Below are 22,599 nucleotides of genomic sequence, written 5' to 3'. Positions count from 1 at the left end.
GGAGAAAAAGAGGAGGAACAAAACACTCTGCAGGATGGTGGCAAGTGCTGCAGGCAGGCATGAAAAGCTGAGTGCAGTCCTTGCTCCAGACACAGTTTGTGGATTTTAGCAGATAGATACTGGCCACTGTGGCTGGTGCTCAGGATTGCTCCCTTTCTCATCCCAGGCTGTCCTGGGACAGCCCTGGCTAGAGCAGAGTCAGTGTGGCCACAGCACAGAGACACAGCTTCAACACACCTTCACTGATAGCTGATGTGATTTTGAACCACTTCAGGTAAATAAAGAATGCAGGTCCCACAAGTCTTAGGCTTCAGTGCATAAACTGTATAAAAAACAAAACCAAACCAAAACAAAACAAAAAAAATTCAAGCAAAGTAAAATTAGTGAGTTTTGGAGAAACCAGGACCTCTCTTGGACAAAAAGTGGCCTTAACTCCACTTACCTCAGGCAAAATCTGAACCTACCAATATGTGCTAGACTTGTTTTGAACTGGTGGGCTGCCAGGAGAAAGGTGTGGGAGTGCTTCAGAGCTGAGCTGTGGAGGGAGATCCAAAACAGTCCTGCCAAAATGGGATTAAGCCTCAACTGGGACTTTGGCAATCAGCACCTCTTCAGTACAGGACGAAAGCACAAATGCAGTTGTGACAGCTGTGCAGTAAACAGCTTCTAGCACCAGTTCTAGATGGTGATGATGTTCTCTGTTGTCCATATTCCTACTACTTTGGCTCTGAACAGTTAAAATGTACCAGAATCAAAATGAAGGGTAACCCCTTCATTAACTTAATCTGAGAGAGCGATTCAGGTGTTTGGGTTTTTTTTCATGTTTAATGTTCTATCTGGAAAGTTTAATTTTCTTTGAGATGATTTCAACCTTGTTGGAAAAGAAAGGTTGCCTAAATAAAATACAAAGTAATAGTACAAGTTTAATAAGCCAACACATGTAATTTTAAATGTTCATAAAGTATAGAATTTTTAAATTGTCTTCTTAGGAATATCTTACAAATGAGAAATCCCAGACTTTCCCCCAGGTAGATTTGAGGTCTGATATCAAAGGTGAATATGTGTATGAATTTGTAGATATTATTCTGTCACAGGTTACCTTAGGCAATGAGGCTTTTATGATTTTAAATGCATTTAGCCCTGTTTATAGCCTACATAATGCAGTGTTACCTTGACAATTATAATATTTTAACTAGTAAGTGTTTTTTTGGAAAATGCTGTCGGAAAAGGCTTTGGAGATTTACTTGATTTAGAAATTAAACTGAAGCCCAGATTCTTATATATATTAAAGTCCAAGAACCTGATGAATTGCTGCTGTCAGCTACATGCAAATTATGCCTTGAAGCAGAGCTTTTGCCTTCACTTCCAAGACAGCATAAAGTTAATGAGCCAAACATATGAAATACTCTTACACAACCAAAATAGAAGGGAAAAGAAAATTTTGGACTGGCAGTTGTTCAGAAATATTGAGTCTGCTTATAAATATAACTCAAAAATGAACAAAAGCCATAGTCTATTGAAAAATGAGAATTTGTTTTCAGTGGGAGAACTTTATAGTGGTAACAAGTTAAGGGCAGCATTTGTGAAAGATGCTGTGGTTTTGATTTAATTTGCCATCCATCAGTTCATGTCACTAAAATTTCCTGTAGTGACTGAACCTACTTTGAAGGAAGCACAACTGAGAACTTGCTGGAGTTAGTATGACTTGGCTAGAAATTTTCATGTTTCTCTGTATAATATGCTCTGTGACTGTGTCCTCTCAGATGTTCAAGAGCCCTACCTTGATTGCTCTGCAGAGTGAAAGCAGCATGCATTTCTCACTTATTTTAGCATGTTTGGGATACACTGGGGATATGTGGGAATGGAGCAGCAATTTACTTTTTTTTCCTCAAGGGCTGTTTTGTTGAACAAAGTAACTCTTTACAGGCCTACTCTCTCACTGTTTTGCTGATACAGAGCTTCCCAGCTACCACCTACCCATGATCAGGACTTCTTACAAAGAAGAACATGAAAAGTTTCTATGGACTTGTTAAATAGCAAATAAAAACCACCAGTTTCATGAAGAATGTCATAAAGAAGGACATGGGAAGGACAAATTTTGGCTCATCTACTACAGTGGCAGCTCTAAGCAAAGGAGACCTCAAACATGGGACAGCTATGGGATCTCCTAAAAGAAAATGATTGACTGTCACAGAAGAAGAGTATATCTCTGCTTATGATACAGAAGGAGTGTTGGTATTTTTCCCTGCCAATCTTGAATTTCACAAATGATGAATCCAAACATAAGGACAGAAGAATAAGATAATTTAAGTCCAGATCTGGACTTTGATGGCAATGGAGGAAGAGTGGAGAGACTATAATTTTGAATTAGTAAGCTTGATCATCAGTTGATAAGTGTCCAGAAAAGAAGGATCATAGAGACAGAGTCATGTTATGGGTTTTGAAATGTGATCCTTTCACATTAGGGTTGTGGACAGCTCTGTTTGAAGTGGGAAATGGTTTATTGTTGGTGGTGTTTCCTGTGCTATCCATAGTCCACAGGTAAATAACTCTGTTGCCAAGGTTGTCTATTTGTTACCTGTCATAAACAATAGATAATACTTGTTTGCTTGTTAATTCTATAGAAGTCTAGTTTCTGGGTACACCCTCTTAAAACATACACAGTCCCCAGGCTGTGTTGTGCTTATAAATGATACAGCCTTGATGGTTTTTGCATCATTCTTCTCTAGCTTCTACTTGTCACATGGTATTTCTCCCGCTGTGTTTGGCAGTTCTAGTTATTGAATTAAAACTTTATATAATTATACTACCACCCTCTCAAAAAAAAAAAATCATAAAAGAAAGCCCCTTCTTTGTTAATGTCTATCAAGATGAGGACCAATTTAAATCAGCCTGGAGCTTTTCTGCTTCAGCATTAATTATGAACTGCAGAAAGCCTTGTGTATTAGCACTTTTTTGCCATTTGTAAGCTTATGTTTTGATGGTGGTAAAATTGAGTGGTTTAGTAATTTATCCTGGAACTAAGCTGTGAGCACCAAAAACAATCACGTGCCCTTTGCAATTTGCTGCTTTTTGCTTAAAGGATTAGAATTGAGTGCACAAGTACATATTTTCCAAACTGTGGCCATTGTTGACCAGACTTGTACTGCTCAGGATTCCTGTGTATCCTCATGGTGTGGGGAAGGCAGGCACAATCTCTGAGGGCAAGGAGCTGGCATCCAGCTCTCCTCCCAGAGTGATCTGAAAGGACTTAATCAAATAGGAAAATAACCATCCTGCATGCCTGATCTTGACTAAGAAAAAAAAGGAGAATGAGCATTGCATGTAATCATGTCTCTATAATGATTTTGGTGGAACTCTTCCAAGATATACAAAGGATATAGAATGATCTTATGCTCATGTGGAAAAAACAGAATTTAATGTGTTTGAAAATGCATACTGAAGTCCTCAGCCCTGTAGGTGGGATGCACTCTGACTTCAGACACAGGCAGCATAGGAATCTGCATCCTAAAAACAGGGTGTCACCTGGCAGCCAAAGGTCATCTGAACCCCAGTTAGAAAGTCTACACTACATCTGCAAAGTAGCTTAGGTCAGTCTGCATTGCAGTGACCTTGTCAATTTAGGCTTTTCTAACTCTCCAAGCAGCTCTTAGGGAACTTGGCCCATACTCTGCTTCAGCAACTCCTTCCAAGAGTGAAAACACAAGGGACTGGCCCAGGTTCACAGATGTCCTTCCTAGTAACATCTGAGTTTCAGTGCACTCTGCTGCTCATTATTCCTGCATTATTTCCCTTTCTAGGGAAAAGAGGCAAAAACAAGGGGAAATGGCCTGGATCTTGTAAATTTTCCAGTCCCTGAGGCAACTTCACGATTACTTTTGTTTTGGTTACAACAGGTGCCTGTTTGATGACCTTGTCATCAAGACAACCTTCCCTGCCCACAGAGGAGGTAGCTCATTGTCTGGGTCCATTTCTTTCAAATAGTGGAGGATTTCAGCCAAAAGCCTACTATGAGACAATTTATACTGAGGAGCGTGGGAAGATGCGCCAGAGAAGGTAATGCTATCAGTAAATGTAGCAGGACCTGAGCACTCCACAGTTCCCTGCATCTGACTCAAAAGGGAAGAAGTTTCTGCCGGTATGAAAGTCCTGGGTTAGATTCCCATCACAGACCCCTGTGAAAAAACAGCAACCCCTGTCTTTCAAAAAGCAACACTCACTTTATAGGCTCCCTAGAATTGGAACTCCTTTACTCTGGAGGAGCTTGCTGCTTCATCTCTGGCTCTCTGACTTCCCACCATGTTGGTCATTGCAGAGATGAGGGGACAAAAGAGGTGAAGTCACAGGGTCAGCGACAGAGCAGATTTCCATGGGAACATCCAGTTCAGCTGAATGTTTTGTCAACGTATTTCCTAGAACATTTCAGTTCTGATAAGTCTGGCATTTTCTGTCAGAGAAATACCAAGTCTAGAAAAACTTCTGCCATGTCAGCTGTATTTTCAAATACATGCCTATTTACATTAAAGCATTGTCTTTGACGCACTGTTGCTTTTCAGTTAGAATTTACTGAAATGTTTGGAAAAGCTGCTTAGACCAAGTAGCCTTGAAAGGCACAGGTTTTCATGTCAACCATAACAAAAGGATTTGGGCTGGTGGCAGGGCAAGACTGTCATTAAATTGGTACTAAACAGTGGCTGGGAGCACTTTTGAGTCCTGACAGCTGGGCACCACTTTGCAACTGAACAGACTTACATGAGAAGAGGGGATCAGGAGGGTTCAGCATCTTAGCACTTCCCTGCTGAAGCTGCCAAGGCCTGAGGGGAGTAGGGATGTCTGTGCCAGGACCCTCACCCTGGACATGGTGAGTTGTGCCACTTCTGCAGCCCTAAAGTGAGCAAATTTGCACTGAGGGATAGTGTGTTAGCAGTACAAAAGCTGGCATGTATGGATCATTTAAATTGGTTTACTGCTGTGTAAAAATGCTGTGTACGATGACTGATGTGAAAACAGAAGAGGAGACTTAGGTATGAGCTATGATACTTGGGTTTCTCCAGAGAAAATTGGTTTATCTTCCACTGGTCCATAAATTCAATTTGCCTCTTTGACTTCCTGTATTGATACAAATGGAGTAAATCAGATGACGGCTTAAGCAGACATGTTGAGGTAAGCATTTTTCATTCCCTTTTTTCAATTAAATGAGCTGCAATTGCATTACGGGCAACTCTGCTCATCCAACTCATAAATATTCTTAATGCATTCTGTCTAGTGCAACCTATGGTGACGCAAACAACTGGCCCTCTGACCTGTCCTCTCCATTCTTTGGCATATGCTTGGAGAGCTAAGTTTTGAATTGGAGCTTTTTCTAGCTGAGATATAGAAATACTGAGAGTTCTTTGTATATCTGCTTTTTTTCTTATGTGGCTATAGAGTGTCTAATTGCCAGATGGCCATTAGACCTCAGCAAATTGTAGCTGGAAGCAGGATTTTATAGTAAAGTCTTGCTTTTAAGAGCCATTCTGGTACTGGTTCAAAATTAACTTTCAAAACATTTTATAGGACATTTTCTTGCCTTAGAGAAGAATGCATTGGAATGAAGAGGAGATCTAAGGAGCGCTGATGCTTTTGCAAAGCCAGTCAGAAAAAAGATAAAAGAGCGTCCTGCATGATGCTGCTAATATGCACATCAAAAATCAATGATGGTTGCAGAGAAAAGGAAAGCAACACTCATCATTATTTTTGTGGTTCTGAATTAATGTAAATTTACTTATACTGAAAAATTCTGCTTTATTATCCTCTGTAGAGGTAATTTAAAACATGTTATACAGCCTACACAGGAAGCAGTTATTCATTGCAGTTGCAAACAAAGAGAACATCGGGTCTTTCAACAGTATAGTGCTTTTTTTTGTTTCTTTGTTTTTAAGTGCTTTGGCTGAAAGCTTATCAAATGAGGAGGTTATAATTTAAGCAGAACAGTCCTGCAATCCTGTTTACTGAAAGAATGCAACAGACTTAATCAAGGACTAATTTAACTCAAGAGTTTTGAAGCTACTGTGAAAACCAGTCATTGCTTTCTAATTTTAGGTTTTCTGACTTGGCAGTATAATAAATTGCCACTGTCCAAATATCCATCTTTCTCCTTACATCTGATAAGTGTGAGAGTAATATAGATATTTAATTTTTAATGTAATATTTCAAGCAAGTATTTCAGTTTGTAAAGCCTATTGCAGCGCTGCTTTGGTAAAGAGATGTAGAGGTAATATTTTTATGCAGCCTTAGCAACACAGCATAATATTTGCACCATAATGATGAAGTTTACTTTTCCACAGTGGGATATCATTGAATTCTAAGATATTTTCAGAGCATCAAGTGTTGCTTAGAGTTGCAAAAAACTTTCCTGCTGGTGTTGAGAAGATTCACAGAACATTTCTTTTTAATCTGCTCTGCCCTACAGGACATGTATAGTCCAGACTGAGATTACTTGGCAAGACCACTAGGAATTAGTCACCTTGCAAACCAGAGCCCAAGCCTTCCATCCTTCAGGTTAATATTATAATCTGCAGGCTACAAAGTAAGATATTTTCATTTCTCTTCTCAGCCTTGAAAACTGATCTTGGCTGCTGAGCTGCAGGGAATTAATGTGTGTTTTTCTTATTCAGAACATTGTATAGTTATAGGGGGAGGACCTACTCCTGAGAAACATGTATTTTAACACATTTCAGGACCTAAATCTTCCTGAGAGCATCTCAAGGCACCTTCTGTTAGGAGAGGGTGCCTCAGTCAAGACTGAAAGGGCCCATACCTAATGTCTAGGATGGAGGTTAAACTTTTAATTAACTAAAATTTCTTGGCTGCTTTCTGTATTTGGCATATGATATTTTCATATTACCCTTTGGAATTGTGCCTAATTCTCTCCATTAGTTATCTAAAGATGCCAAGATGTCTGACCTTGTTCTTCTGAGTTGCACTGTATAAGTTAGAAGTGCTTAAATGTGTACCGTGGATCTAACCTTCAACTTGTAACACAGAGTTTGTTAAAAATGTAGAAAGCCATCTTTTTAAACCAAACATAAATGAGGCTGACTTCAAGGCAATTCCCACAATGAACTTTGTGTGCTATGTCCTCACTTCAAGAAATTCTTGTTCAGATTGACATGACATCAACAAAATGCAGAGTAGCTGAAGAGTATAGAAAATGAAATACTGACACTGGAGAAAGCAAAGTCAAGTTTGGAGACACAGAGCAATCCACCTTCTAAAGAGAGGGCACTTCTGGAAACTTCTCATTGCATGATGCCACTGGGACAAGACCTTTGCTGCCTCTCAGGCTTCTGTAGCCCCTATCCCTGCTGAGAGGATCTTGGCATGTTGAACTTTCCTGAGACTGCTCATCCGTATTGGGAGACTCCAGTGGGTGGTTGAGCAGAAACCTGCTGATATGACAGGATGATTTGCTGGAGCTGGACACTGGAGTGGCCTAGATGAGGAAAGCTTTATATCTGAGCTGAAGGTGTTGGTCCAGGATAATGGAAAGGAAATGCAGACCACTCAAAATTGTTTGCAGCAATCCTGGCTAGTGTTCCTGTCACTTAATGTTTTCTGAGGGAGTTTTTGTACTTTAAAAGAAAGAAGGTGCGTGGCTTGGTGCCATCATTCCTATATAAAGATCACAAAAAAGTTTGCATTTACCAAATAATGCACTTACAGTGGGTCCTACAGACACTGTTTAGTTGCAAATGGGACATGCAGTGGACAATGTACACAGTGTGCTGTGGGAATACTGAGCAGAGATTAATTGTCATTGCATTTCACTAAGAAGACATAGCCCAGGCTGTGAAGGAGAAAGTGCATCCTGCCACTGTAAAGTTCTAGAAATCATCTGCCGAGTTGGACTAACAAATTATTTATTTTTTTCTAAAACCTGCAGATTCTAACAGTTCTTATAATGCTTTAACTCTGTGAAGAATTGTTTTAAAAATTTATAATAACTTCACAGATACTACTGAATACTTTTAATGTAGGTCATGACTGTAGTAATCAACAGTTACTGTCTTATTTTCTAGACAATTAATGCATAACATCCATTTCAGCTCACTATATTAAAAAGACCCACAAATTTTAGGATGTTTGACCAATAGTAAAAATAAAGTTCCCAGAAAGCAATACCTAAATCACACTTGAAATTCCAGTTAGTCTCAGCCCATAAGATTATGACATGAGCTGCTTAAGAACACAGCTTGAGTTATGCTGCTATGAGAAGAAGCACAGAGCAGCATGTGGTTTCCTTGGACTCTGTCCCTACACAGGGTGCAAGGAAAGCTTACTGGTTTAAAGCATCCAAAGTAAACAAGTGTATTTTTAAAATTATATGGAGCTGTATGACCTCCTTGCAAGGGGCAAGAGTGGTACTCACAACCTCTGTGCTCAAAAGCCACATCCTTCTCAGATTTCAGCAGATAGCAAATGCTCTTTGCAGTTAAAAGCAAAGCTCACGGTCACACTGGCAGTGAGAATTCAGGGACTTTTCAGTGTGTTTCTGAAAAGCATCACACTGGGACTTTTTATATAGCTTGAATATGAACCCTCATCACAGCCATCTTGCACTTATGACAAGTAGCTCAGTCCTTTATGGCCTCAACTAGCCAACAGATGCTTTTGTCTGAAAAGAAAAGCTGAAATACATTGCCTTCCATCAGAATCAGAGCATGCCTTGGAACTTGACCAGATTCATCAAGGGTGTATTCTGGGAAGCTTGTATAGGAAGAACTCCAAAGTGTCTCCTTGGGTCCTACTTGTTGAAATTCATCAGTGCAATAAGGGAGACACTCAGAGTCATGTCTTTCATATTCTGTACACTTTTATTATTATGTTTATCTGCCTAACTTCTTTATGATATGTTAATCGTCTAACATCAACCATATTTTTATTTGTTTCTATGTTTTTCTTCAGTCAGTGGCATTCTAATACCCTGTAGCATAGATGAGTCCTTATATAGTTCTTTGGATTAAAAGCAGGGGTAAATCTAGTTCAATGGCCAGATACTATATACCACATACAGAACATCCATCATAGACTGAGACAAATGTTTATTGCTATATTATGATAGAATATACTATTTTTCTTAATATCTGCCTGTAAAAAACAGTCACCTGATCATTGCAACATTTACTTCTTCATATACATGGGTATTAATTCCTTCTTTGTTGTGCAGTATCTGGACATTACTGTGAACATGCTGATGAGGTTTGCTAAGGCATCACACAGCATTCAACCAAAGGCAACAAAAACTTCATTTACACTTAAGGTGACATAAGGTAGCAGATGCCTTGATTTATATCCCACTCTCTGCTGGCTTGTTTACAAGATTAATTATTCTTCCTAGGTGCATCCAATAGCTTTACCCATAATATTTCTGTGCATCTGACTGCAAAAGACATTAATAAATATACTTAATAAGTTGGGCTCATTTAGGACCACACATGTCAGACATTCTGTGGATTTGCTAATTAGCAGTGCTGCACACTCCAAATAGGAACCTCCAGAACCTGTTACAAGCAGTCTGGTATTCAGGAAGATTAATCACCAGGCTGCAGAGCTCAGATGCTGAATGAGAATGTTCAGTGGAGAAATTAAATCCCTCCAGGCAAACTGTAACTTGCATACCCTTTTTCCACAGTCATCACTCAGCTACATGTTTATTTAAGATAGCAAATTACCACTCATGCCTCATCGTAAATGACTTACTGAGAGATGAAAGAGCCCCATCCAGCTCTACCCACAGTTGCTGAGCTTGTGTCCTAATAAAGTGTATGCACGAGAAACCACTTATTTGGTGTTTTTTCCATAGTGAAGGGAATGAAAAATGTGTGTGACTTCAAGCACATACTAGATTTGTGAATATTATGAGAATCCTATGCCTATGCCTTCTGTGTCAATTTTTCTCTTGTTTCTGTGTTGGTTTTCATGTATGTATGGAGAAAGAAGGTGCACAGTAGACAGCCATGTACATTTGCCTAAAATACCAGTTTTGCAGAGGAGGACCTGGAAGTCCTGCAGGGCAGAGAAGTTGGTTGTGATCCAGCAATGTGTCCTTGTGGCAAGGAAAGTTGATGGTACCCTGGGCTGCTTTAGGAAGAGCATGGCCAGCAGGTGGGAGAGGGCATCCTTAGCACTAGTGAGAGCACACCTGGAGTGCTGTCTCCAGTATGAGAGAGACATGAATGTACTGAAATTAGTCCACCAAAGAGTCAAAAAGTGGTTTGAAGGATTGTGGCCTCATTTCTATGATAAGAGACTAAGAGACCTGGGAAAGTTCATCCTGGAGAAGACAAGGCAGAAGAGAGGGAAAAGAAACTTATTAGAGGAAACAGCCTTTTCTGGTCTTCTGATAAGATTTACAGATTCAGGATTCAAGACAGTATCTCCTGTCAACTTGTGTTATGCAGCAGAAAATATGTATACTTTATGATTTTGTTGGACAACTCTATAACTGATCTTTTGCCCTTTCCAGAAAGAAATACATCAGTGACTAATGACTTCAGTCACATTATATGGTAAAATTAAATACACAATAGTATTAGGAAAAGCTATTTTTCTTCTCTTCTTCTGATGTTTATGACAAATGTTTCTGTGTTGAGCTGTAAATAGTTGATGACTAATTCACTAAATTAATGGTAGCAATTTAAGACGAACTATAGCAATACCAAACGAGCAAAATATATGCTTTAAAAAAATCACAGTGGGTTCATTCCTCCTCTGTATTTTAAGGTTTTACCTAGGATCATATGTCTGTAGGATTTCCTTTAACAGCCTCATGTCCTTAAGCTTCTATATGCAAGAGCTATTGTGGAAAAAGGCAGGGCATCTGGACTCTGTCTGACATAATGCAATTTTGTTTTTCTTTTAAGGTCAGCCAAGTTCATTGCTGAAGGCCAGCCCAGCTGGGAAGATTATTCTGTGACTCTTATTCTTTCAGGAAAGCATGAAACCAGATTTCAGTTTCTGGAAATGTAATGGGTTAAAATACAGTAATAGCCTTTTTCCCCTGATACTTTTTATAAAATAATAGAGCTCATAAGAAAAAAAAAATCTACATTCTCAGAAAGGGCAGCAGCACTGTCAGATTTATCACGTCAGTTTTCTCTGAGACATGTGGCTTCCAATAAATTTAATGTGCTGTCAGTGTGGAGGAAAATGTGTCCCTGAAAGAATAGGTATTGTAGAGCTGAAGAGATTCTCCTCCAAGAAGCATAAAAATCACACTGAGTTCAAGCTAATATAAAGTTTTTAAATGTACAAGTTTTCTGGAGGGACTTATTAGGCAGAAAAATAAAAAGGCCTCTAGTAATACCTTTTAAGTTACAAAACTTATTGAAATACAGAATTCCCTAGGCACAGAAAGTGAAGCCTTGTGGCTTGGGCAAAGTCAGCTTTAGAAGTAACACTGAACAGGCATTAAAGAGAGCTGGCAAAGAAAAATACACCTAATTTCCTTCTGAACCTTTAGATACGTTTCTAACTCTGAACAGTGATACCTGGAAGAGATCTACTCCTTTTATCCCCAAAGGGTGTAAGTACAAAACTAGAATTTTCATGTTGTTTTTGGAGTAAAACCAAAGCACTACTCCAGCCAACCCAAAAGATCCCTTTTGCAATGGTGGGACTACATTCAACCTGATAGGAGTGGGCAAGAAAAGGGTGCATTTGATCATGAACCTTTGTAGCTGATTCCAAAAAGCCAGGGACAACTGACATGACTTCATCATGTCCTAATTCCTGCCATCCCCAAATTAAGATGTGGACTCTTGCTTGTGCCTATATGCATGCTTTATGTTCCAACCATGTGTTCTTTCTTGTGGTCTTGATGGTGCCAGACCTCTGTGCCTGTGTTCTTATCACAAATTATTTGCACCAGTAAATAATTTTTTTATTCATGCTTTTGAAGGCCATGTGTTAGTATTTAATAAACTGTATGAGGCATTGTCAGGCAGTCTGCAACCTGACTGAACCAACAAAATTGTCTGCATGCTTCCATACATAGGCTCTTATCTGTAAGTAAGCCAGCATCTGTAGGCAACCTATGACCTTTAAGATGTAAATCTGATTTCCATTTGGTGTAAATAAAAGCTACAGAGACAGCAAGGCACAAGATGGCCAGTGCAATTTTCATAAAGATCTGTCGTCCTTCTAATTAAAAGAGATTGAGAAGCACAGTGCAAGGTGATACTTAGGCAATCAGAATGAATAAATCAGTTCTCTCAATGTAATTTATATTTTCAGTTACTGTGATTGTCTGTGAACTGCCTGCAGTGTGTTTTTAAGACATGAGATTTGCATAGGCTCATGCTGAAAAAAATACGCAGCCTACTGCTGTGAGTAGAATCTGAAGTAGTGGGAACATGCTGAGCAGCAGGATGAGAAGACTGCAGATTTGAGACTTTTGGAGATCCTAGCTTCAGATGAAAAAAATGCTGCACTTTGTTTATTATGAATAGTGTACAAAAATCAGAAACAAAGCAGCTGCCTCCTATACTGGAAGGGAAGAGTGCCCATGGAGAGATCTGAGGAGGCTGTATTTTCAGTGTGCGCTGGTTTCACTCAGGGCTTTTTGTGCTCAGTATGAATGACCTTGCCCTGAAGCAAATGTTTCCAGGCCAAAAAGTCATCATAAACCCTGCAAAACACTTGTGGCTCACTGATGGGGAGCTGACAAGTTGCTGCACCACACAACTCAGTACACCTAGTTAGTAGTCCTTGGACTACCAATCATCTGACCAGAGAATAGCCACTAATGTTCATAACTTTCAGGGGGCTTGAGAAAATTTTGGGTTAAATGGATGTTTTGGATGTTTCCACACATGCAAGGGTGAAAGGAGCTATGATATCAACATGTGTTGATGTTTGTTCTGTAATGTGCAAACTTAGAGTACATGGACTGTGTTTATGGGCTTATAACTATGTGATGGTAGCCATGAAATGTTACAGTTAGAGGTGATCAGTGTGTGCAGACAGGGTGAGAACACGCTTTTCCTTTTATATGCTTTCTATTTTAAGTAAACAGGTATTTATTTAATTGAAAATAACTTTAGGATATTTTTATTCTTAGCAAAACACACAAGAATTAGAAATGTTAATAATAGATTTTCTTATAGGAAGCTTAGCAATCAAAAAATAACATTCCATATACAGAGCACTTGTTCACATCATCAGCCATGTAATTCTCTCCCAAAAGTCTGAACTGGAGCGGGTATAAATAATGGGTTGCAGAGATAACTTGATGAACAATCAATAGCAATTTTTTGCAGGAAGAAAAATCTTAACAGCACAAAAAAATCACCACATCCAACTCCACTGTTGTTACCATCATTATCATCAAAAGCCCTGTTTTAACTGAAGAAGTGGATAGCAAAATGAATAAGCAGAGGACAAGAAAATAAAAAACAGTCCCAAAATCACTCCTACGGATGATCAGAAAGAAGAAACAGAGGAAAACAGCTCACACAGACACAAAGTATTTGCAGAAACTGTGTGAATCCTTTTATAAGAATTTGTTTTGTTTGCTGGAAGAGGCACAAATTGTCACCTGCACTTGTGGGGGTGGGGGGCCTGTTTGCTTATCCAGGGGGCTTTGCTTAAACACAGAATATTTAAGAATCAGACATTTTAATGCTAACCAAAATCACTTGAATGTCTTTTTCTTTGGTAACTGAGTTTGTCGTAGCTTCCTCTGTGGGATACTTTCAGGAAAGGAATTTCAAAAATTACCTGCTTGGTATGGAGATTGTGTTAAATTTCCCTTGAGGATGATGAGAACTTTATTTTTTTTAATATAGTCTCTATCTTATCAAATTGCTTTACTTTTCACTTGGTTGTTTCAAATTCAGACCTGATTAAGAGGCAAATGAGGCCCTGGGATTGCAACAGAGGGATATTATTCAACCACATGGATTTGATTGCACAAGAAGTGTGAGGTAGGGAGAGAGAAAGAGGAAACACCTGTCAGAGAGAGGGAGACGAAGAGCAGGAGATCATCAGCTGGAACTACATGAGCTGTAAGGTTCCTGCCAATGCCAACCATTCCTTTGGGTAGAAGTTGTATGGACTCCAGAAGTGACTCCACAGCTGCTTTCTCCTGAGCAGGCCCTGGGCAAGGACAGGGGAGGAGAGACTGCACAGCTTTAGACACAGGGTCAGCAGCAAGCTCCTTCTGGTGGATATTTTGTGTGCAAAATAGAAGTGAAAATGGAGAGTGTGGTGTTACATTTTAGTTAAATGGTATGCTCTATCTCACCCCTTGAAAATGTACAGTTTATTCCAAGCCTGTAATCCACCCCTGAAGTGTCATGTATCTGTAATTCCATTGGCCCAAGGCTTATTCTGCACCCACTTTGAATCTCCCTGTTAGACTGTGGGGGGAGACCACAGATTCTCTTTTAGCCCTTTGCTCCCTGGGCTCTCCCTCTCTCCCTCCCTCCCCCTTCTCCCTCAGAAACCATGCTGCTCCCGGGGGTGGCACCCCAGCAAACCTCATCTAATTCTCACCCTCAGGAGCCGTGTGGAGTCTCCTTTCCTGCCTGCTGCTACCAGTGAACACAGAGCTTAGGGGGCCCCCGGGGATCCCCCAGACGAACTGCTACAGGGGAGAAGAGCCTTTGCAGCACATTTACCACCAGAGCAGGCCTGGAAAGGAGCAGATGTTGCTCCTTGCCCATGCCAAACTCCTGCTACCTTTCTAACCCAGCCTGGATCCCTGGCCATGGTCAGTGTCAGAGCCGGGCTGTGGTGGCTTTGTTATCCGGGCTGCACAGAGGGGTTCCCAGCACAGTTCTCTCTCACCTGGGCTCAATGTGTGCCCTTAGGAAAGCAGGGACAGCCTTGCCCTGCAGGCCTGGCTGGGAACTCTCCTACTCGTGCTGGGGGCTGAGCAGTCACTGCTCACAGGGGACTCACTGGCACTGAGTGTGAAAGTACATCAGCTTGTGAGAAACAACTGCTCACTTTGAAAATTTAAAAAGGTTTATTAAACCTTAACAAAAATACAACGAAGGACTACATAAGGAAAAAGCTGCAGCACCGGGAACTGCCCCTCATGCATACCACACAGGCAGTTCAGGTCCAAGATGGATGCTCAGTCTTTTATACCCCTGGGGGTTGCATCAGCCAGCCCTGGCCCCTCCCAAAGTTTGTCAGTCAGCTCTTTGCCATTTATCAGTGGAGACTGCTTTCTTGTAACTTGATTGAAGATCAGGTGTTGTCATGCTACACTCCCTAAGCACCAAGCTTTTCCATTCCCAGTTGCCCCAGGCAAGGGACACGTGTGCAACCTTCTCTTTCACCTATCCTAGACAACCCCGGCTGTCGGATGGTCACAATACGAGGGGGGAAAGGGAGCTATGGGGAGAACAGAGGACATCTAAACTACAATAACATAACTATACATCACTAAAGCTTTTATTAATATTCACACAATAGTTATCTTTTAATTGTGAGAGCCAATCATCTCATTATCTATCTATAGAAAGCTCTCTTCCCTTTTGGCTGTGACTACTGATTCTACACATGGCCTTGCTGTGCCCAGAGTCCTGAGAGGCCTTGGCTATGCTCCCACACGACAGCCCCTGCCCCACTCTGCAGAGCCCTGGGTTTGCAGGCTGCCCTGCCCAGGGCACAAGGAATTGGCTGCATGGATGTGCCAGGGACTTGTAGGCAGTGGTTCCAGGTTCTGCAGGAGCCCGGGGGACCAGGGGTGTCCCTCAGGGCTCTGCCTGAGCACCGGGGCTCATCACTGCCTTTAGCAATGGCACCCAAGGGCATCAAGCACACCCTCTGTGCCTTTGCTGGGGATGGGAAGCTGAGTTGGGGCAGGGGCACCATGCAAGGATGGGCCATCCACAGGCACCTGGACAAGCTCTGCACGGTTCAGTTTTGCTGGGCTTGTTTGGCTTTGTTTGCCCATCAAAACCTTTTTCCTTCCCTGGCTTGGAGGAGCTGCAGCCCCAAGCCTCAGGGAGCCAAGCCGGGCAGAGAAAGCACAGCAAGAGACTCCAGCTGAACCAGAACTGGATACCAACTAGACATTGCCATAAAGAAAGCAGAAGGAAAATAAAAGCAAATCTCATAGTTATGCATAAATACATATATATAGACCAAACATGTCTGTGAACACTCTCCAATGCAATGAAACCAGATCAGATAAATAACTGGCTGTAATCACAAACCTCATAACACATGCACACATACATGTATATGTGTCTACATATCCATACAAATACAAAGTTTAGTTTGGAACCACATAACCTCAAATTACATATGAAATAGCATGAGATAAAACATGCAGCTCCACACAAAAAATCAGCCCAGTGTAGACTTACTAAGGCATACCTAGAAATAGGCAATGACTGATTGTCCTAGTTTTGGCCAGGACAGAGTTCATTTTTTACAGAGGTGGAGGAAAGCATGGCCAGGTGCTAATTTTATTCAATACCATGTCATGGCACTTGCCAGGGACAGGAGGAAGGGAGCCAGGAGTGGGAGTAAGGGACCCTCTCCTTTCCAGTTGAGGGAAAAAAACATGGTGGGTGAAATGGTCCAGTAGTGTTTTACTTTTTATGTAAATTATTTCTTTGTCTTATACCTTTTTAATATATTTGTCATATACCTTATTTTATTTTTCTATTTCAGTTTATTTTTCTTATGTCATTGCTGTTTCCAGTAAATAGTTTTTATCTCAACATGTGATTTTAAACTTTTTGTGGCTCCAGTTCTCAACTCTATCCCCCTAGTAGGAAGGGGAAAGCTCCTGTTATCATCTGTTAAAAAGTAAAATAGAACCTCTTTTATCTTTCTTGTCCATTTATATCATCCTTGGGCTTTTGCTGCTGTGGATTTGTAGAACAGGGCCAGCTGTTGGCTGTGCTCCATGCCTAGTGACAGCAGAGCGGTTTCCATGTGACACTGCCCTGTTCTCCTTGCTGTGGTGCCTGCCCCTTGCACAGCTCTGTGCTCTCCCAGGCAGTGGAATCCCCAGCTAGTGTCCTGATCTCTAATTAATCCAGAACTTGATCTACAGTGCTACTTCTTCTAACTTCAGGTGCCATGTACAGCAGACCACTCCCTGTGCTGAACTTTCTAAGCAAGAGCCTGAAATGTCAAAAGCAGGGAGCATCCAGTTAAATTTGCTCTTCAGGCATCAGCCCATCTGCTGACAGAGTCTCTCTGCTTGTTCTCACAGGACAGGACCTTCACCATTTGAGAGGGATTGGTTTTGTTCCTCATCTTCATTGGAGTCACACTGTAAATACAGAACTGTGTAATGTGCATATATTGTACAAACAAGGGACAATAGCTGTAATGACAGACATGAATCCATAATTGAAGTACAGAATAAAGCCTCGTAGAAGCACAAAACTTCTGCTCAAGACCATTAACTCTAACGAAAATGAACATTTTTCATTAGGCTCTATTAGCCTGCTGCAAAGTAGGGCAACTGCTGTGCAGTGTTTTTAGAAACAAATTGCTAATCAGTCAATAACGATCTTTACTGTGCACTCTGCTACAGCCAGCTTTTACCCATTTTCTACTACACTGAATTATTTTAACTCCCTGAATTGTTACTTAGTGAAAAAGAAAATATGTTTTATTTATACAGCATTTACTGTGGCATGCATAGTGAGTTTTGTGTCTTGAGTCCATTTTGTTAACATTTATACAGGTGATTTATTATCACTTGGATTTGCCTCATGACTTTTTTTCTAAGGTTCAGAAAATTTTTATTGTATACTGAAAGCCAGTAATGAATTGAATCAATCATTCTTTTAGAAATAGATTTTATAATTCCATTATAAGTGCCCCATGCAACTTAAATCTTAATGACAGGAGCTGTTGCTACTGGAGCACAAAAGCCTGCTGATCAGTATGGAGTGTATTATTCATACAGAGGAAAATTACAGACCATATAACATATGTGTGTGTGTGCATATGTATATGTATATGTATATATAAAATATACATGAAACCATAGAATTGATTCTTTTTACTGTTAAGAAATCAGATTTAATAATTTGTTTTCTAAATATGATGAAATTTACTCATGTTAATGGTACTAGGCATAAAACCCAGAAGTTTATTGTTCATCTTGCAATCTAGAATATGCAAAAGTTGCCACATTTTTAAAGCAATAAAATAGAGCAACTATAGTGGTCCTTGCTAGGTATAAATTGATGAAGTCCTGTGGTTTTATGACAAGTAAGAATATGATATAATATGTAATTGCATCTTGATTATGAATGGAATCAAAATGAATTCCTTATTTCTATAACTAGTGATAACATAAACATTTTGGATTGAAATGCTGAGAGTATTTTAGTGGAATTGAAGTTTTTAGTTGTGGACAAGAAGTACTGATTTTAAGGGAAAGCCAGAGATCAAAACATTGGTAGCTTGGAAAATAATGCTGGGACCTGGAGAAATGTAATAATTATCTGCAAAAATTTAAATGTTATCAGGATTAAATATTAGTTTTATTTTTAATGTTTGACCTTCAGATAAGCTGACATGAGAAACAGATTGATAGTTGGAAATGGGATAAATCACTAAATATGAAAAATAGCCCTGTAAGATGAATGTGAGTAATCTTAGACATCTTTATTTTCAAGGAAAATCCCAGTTGTATCACTGGCATGTATTTGATCTAAAGGATGAAAGATTGCCTCACAAATATTTGGGAGATTTGTTTATGAAATAATTTCATTATTACGACTGAATAGAAACCTGAATTTTAGCAGGATAAGCTTGAGAAATATTGTATTCTCCATATTATGATAGTGTTGTGTGTTGGATTAGGTTATTTATTGCAAAGATACATGTACATAGTTCTCTATAAACAAGGATATAAACCTTAGTGTAAAGGAGATGAAAAGTGGACTGCAGGAGCTAAAGGCAAAATACTTTTGTGCATTTTTCCCTTGTGAATTGTGACTGTATTCTGAAGTAATTCGGGAGGTTTGTACCACAGCATTATAAATGGCATTATTATACTGGCTGTGTGGATGTTATCAAATGAGTGTATAAAATCCCTTCTGCTCAATCTGACAGAGCTACAAGATGCACATATATGCCGTTTCAGTAAGGTGGCTCAGAGAGGCTTTTGGAAAAGCATTTTGCTTTTGTACACTGACAATGAAGTTAATCGTAGTATTCTGAGAAGCACATATACCAAAAGGAGCTGTGAAATACCTTGCTTGTTTTGAAGTGAGTGGTTGAAGTGAATGCAGGCTACTTAATGTTTCAGGAGCTTAAGCCTGGGGGGTAACAAGAGAGGATAATGTGGAAGCCTGGTAGTTGATGCCTCATTATATTAAGGAGTCTGGAAACGAGTTACTAACACAGTCTTTATAAACTAATCCCTTTTCCTTTCATTCATCCTCTCATACATTCAAGAGTGGACACAGTAATAGAAAATCCGTCCAAGGAGCAACAAATCTGAGATTACTTAGACACTTGTTGTGCCCCATTTGTGGTGTTTCAGAAGAGTGTTTGTCTGAAGCACATATTGGACCCTCTCAGGGATGTATTCCTTTCACTCAGCTGCGTGTGTCCATGGCAATGGTGCTGTCCATGAGGTCTGTCAATGAATTTAGTGTGATGATCTGCAGATACCATGTGAGCGTGGCAGCAGCCATAGTCCACTGAAGTATAAATATTCCCACTGATTGAATGATCATAATTGAAACTTTCTACGTTTTCGAATAGATTTGTTCTACTTTAAACATTGAGTTTTATCATAATGTTCTCTTTATAAGGGCTATTTTTTTAAATAAAGGCTATTTTTTTTCTCTTTATAAGGACTAATTAAACAACTTTAATGTTTCCATCCTTCAGGGTTTTTACTCTGAGCTGATGATGCTGAGGTGGTTGCACTAGGTCAGTGAAATGAGTGATGTATTTTGTCCAACAGAATGAACAACAGAGACAATAACATTTGGAATTCCAGCCTTTGGGAGATGACCTTTAGTTAGTTGAGGTCAACCCTCAGTTTATTGAAACAGCCTATTCCTCAACTGGATTTGAAAGAAATCCAAGGAACTAGATTCAAGGAAGGAATGTTTTATGATGAGGATGGTGAAACCCTGGAACAGGTTACCCACAGAGTTGGTGGTTGCCCTATCCCTGGCAACATCTAAGGTCAGACTGGACGAGGCTTTGAGCAACCTGATTGAGTTGAAGATGTCCCTGCTCACTGCAGGGGTTTGAATTAGATGGCCTTTAAAGGTCCCTGCCAACCCAGACCATTCTATGATTCTACGGTGTTATGACCTGTCTGGTATGTCTTCATCTTATGTCTCAGTATTGTAGAGAAACACTTGGAGCTCTCATGAGATTTTTTTTTTGTCTGCATGAGTGCAAACTCTACTGCTCCACTCAACCATCTGGTCCATCCCACTGTTTCTTCTGTGGGTCCCTGTCCACTGCATAATCTTGCTTCTTGGGTAACAGCACTTGGTTTACATCTAGGGATAACAGAGGGATATTAGATTTAGAGGTAGCAGGACTGCTGAGAGCAACCTTAATGCAGCATCAGGTTTGGTTAGCTTAGGCTATGATTGTGAAGGTACATCTGCATTGCTTCTCTTGTCATACCTGTTTGTTTAGACTATCTGAAATATCTCTGCGTATCATCACATTGTCCAAAATAGGCTTGTTCGAAGTTGGTGAAGCATTGTTAGAGCTCTGAACCTATGAAGATGACCTCGTATTTGCAGCAATACAGTACAAATGAAGGGCTATTTCCAGACTCATGTCTGGACTCCTCCTTGGGAGTAATGCCAACACTTTGGAAGGCAGATGAGTTGAAAAATTTTGCCCAAGAGTATAATTCTGTTTATTTATTTGTTACAAATACTAAAGCATTTTAAGGCTCTTTTAGCTTGTGACTATCTGGCAAACATAAATCCTGGCATAGAAATGTAAGCAAAAAGAAGAGCAGCACATCTGTTGCTCTTTTTTTTCAGGTATTTCACCTAATGGAGCTGCACCAAGGGGTGACTGCTTTCCTTGAAGCAAATTGTGTTCCTCTTTGAGAGCTGAGGCAAAACAAGTACCTGCTGTAGTGACACTGCTATGCTTTGGAAACCTGTTGTGGTCAGTGCAGCATCTATCACTTTTCTGGTTATCTAGGGTGAGTTACTGGGATGCTCTTTTCTGCTGGCTCTGCTTCAATGTGATCTCACACTGACCCTAAGCCTCCCAGGGCAGCATTTATATTCTAACTGTAAAGAAGCTATGCTGATTCCTCTGACATTGAAACAGCCTCTGGGTTGCTTTATTTCTGCTTCACAATGGAAAATAACAGCTTTTCTAAGCTGCTCTCTTCATATGTATAGAGTCCCTCTGGAACTCCATGCCACAGAGACCCAAACCTCAGACCACTCTCTTCCCCCTCAGGTGCTTTGTCTTCTGCAGGGCACACAACAGGGACAACAAACTTGTGCTCTTTGAAGAGCCCTTTATACTTCTAAATAGACTTGGGCCTATTTAATTGCAAAAATTGTACACGACAGCTCATAGGGACACTGTCATCTTCTGCTGACAGTTCTGCATTGTGGTAGAATACTGTCCTTGTCAGGTTTGACATGCCTAACAAAAACCAGAGCCCCTCAGCACTGCAAGGCTCAAATCACATCTGCAAATTTCTATGAAAATACTGGAAAGAATTCCAGTCAGCAGAATTCCAGATATCTAGAAGGATATTTGCCCAGCAGATGTGTGGGTTTTTCATATTTTCTGTGTGAAACTCACAGACAAACTGTTAAAGCAATTAGTGAATGAACACATATAATGTATTAGGTCTTTTTTTTCTTTTTGTGGTAGAAAACAGATTTTGAATTGGTAACCTTGGATTCCAGCTGGATTCCACTAGTTTGGACAGAAATACAACAAAGATTTTCTGCTCACCACACTGGTTGGAAAGCTACAAAGTAGTTTTGGTATGGAGTGAGACTTGTGGTTACAATGGTCAAGGAGCCATAACTAACAAGGGCCAAGCCAAATAAGTGCAATGTTCTTTTATGTGGAGGGATAGAATGTAAGAGAATAGTGCAGAAGGTAATCTCACACCTGAGGAGCTGCAGCTGTACCAATCACCAAAGATTAGGAGCAGGCCTGCCCTTAATAGGCCACAGCTGTGTCCAATAAGAAGACAAGTGCTACAAAAGAGTGGGTTAGCTGGGTGAGGAGGAAGTGGGAGTTTGTTGGCTGTGCTGTGAGGAGAGAGATGGAGTTTGTTAACTGTACTGTGAAGAAAAAGGAGTCAGTGCTGTGAGGAGATGCCTATGAGAAATCACCAAGAGGGTATGGGACCTTTGCAATATGATGACAACACTTTTATTCTTCAGTTTTCTGAGAGTGGTTTTGCTAAGATCTGAGAGTTAGAAAGGTACTGGACATACCTGTCACTTGCAGTTGAGTAAGAAGTTATTCAAAGCAAATGGAAGGCCTGGCACATCACCAGCTGACCCTCCAAAAGCTTTGGGCAGATGTAGAATGGCTACAGGTTCTTAAGGAAAACAAATTCCCTGCAGTTCAAAGGACAGACTGTTTAAGAAT

The sequence above is a fragment of the Melozone crissalis genome, unplaced genomic scaffold (assembly GCF_028551555.1).
Source record: "Melozone crissalis strain CALT ecotype California unplaced genomic scaffold, PUWL_Pcris_2 ptg000013l_1, whole genome shotgun sequence".
Lineage (NCBI taxonomy): Eukaryota > Metazoa > Chordata > Aves > Passeriformes > Passerellidae > Melozone > Melozone crissalis.
Note: the sequence above shows the minus strand (reverse complement) of the source record.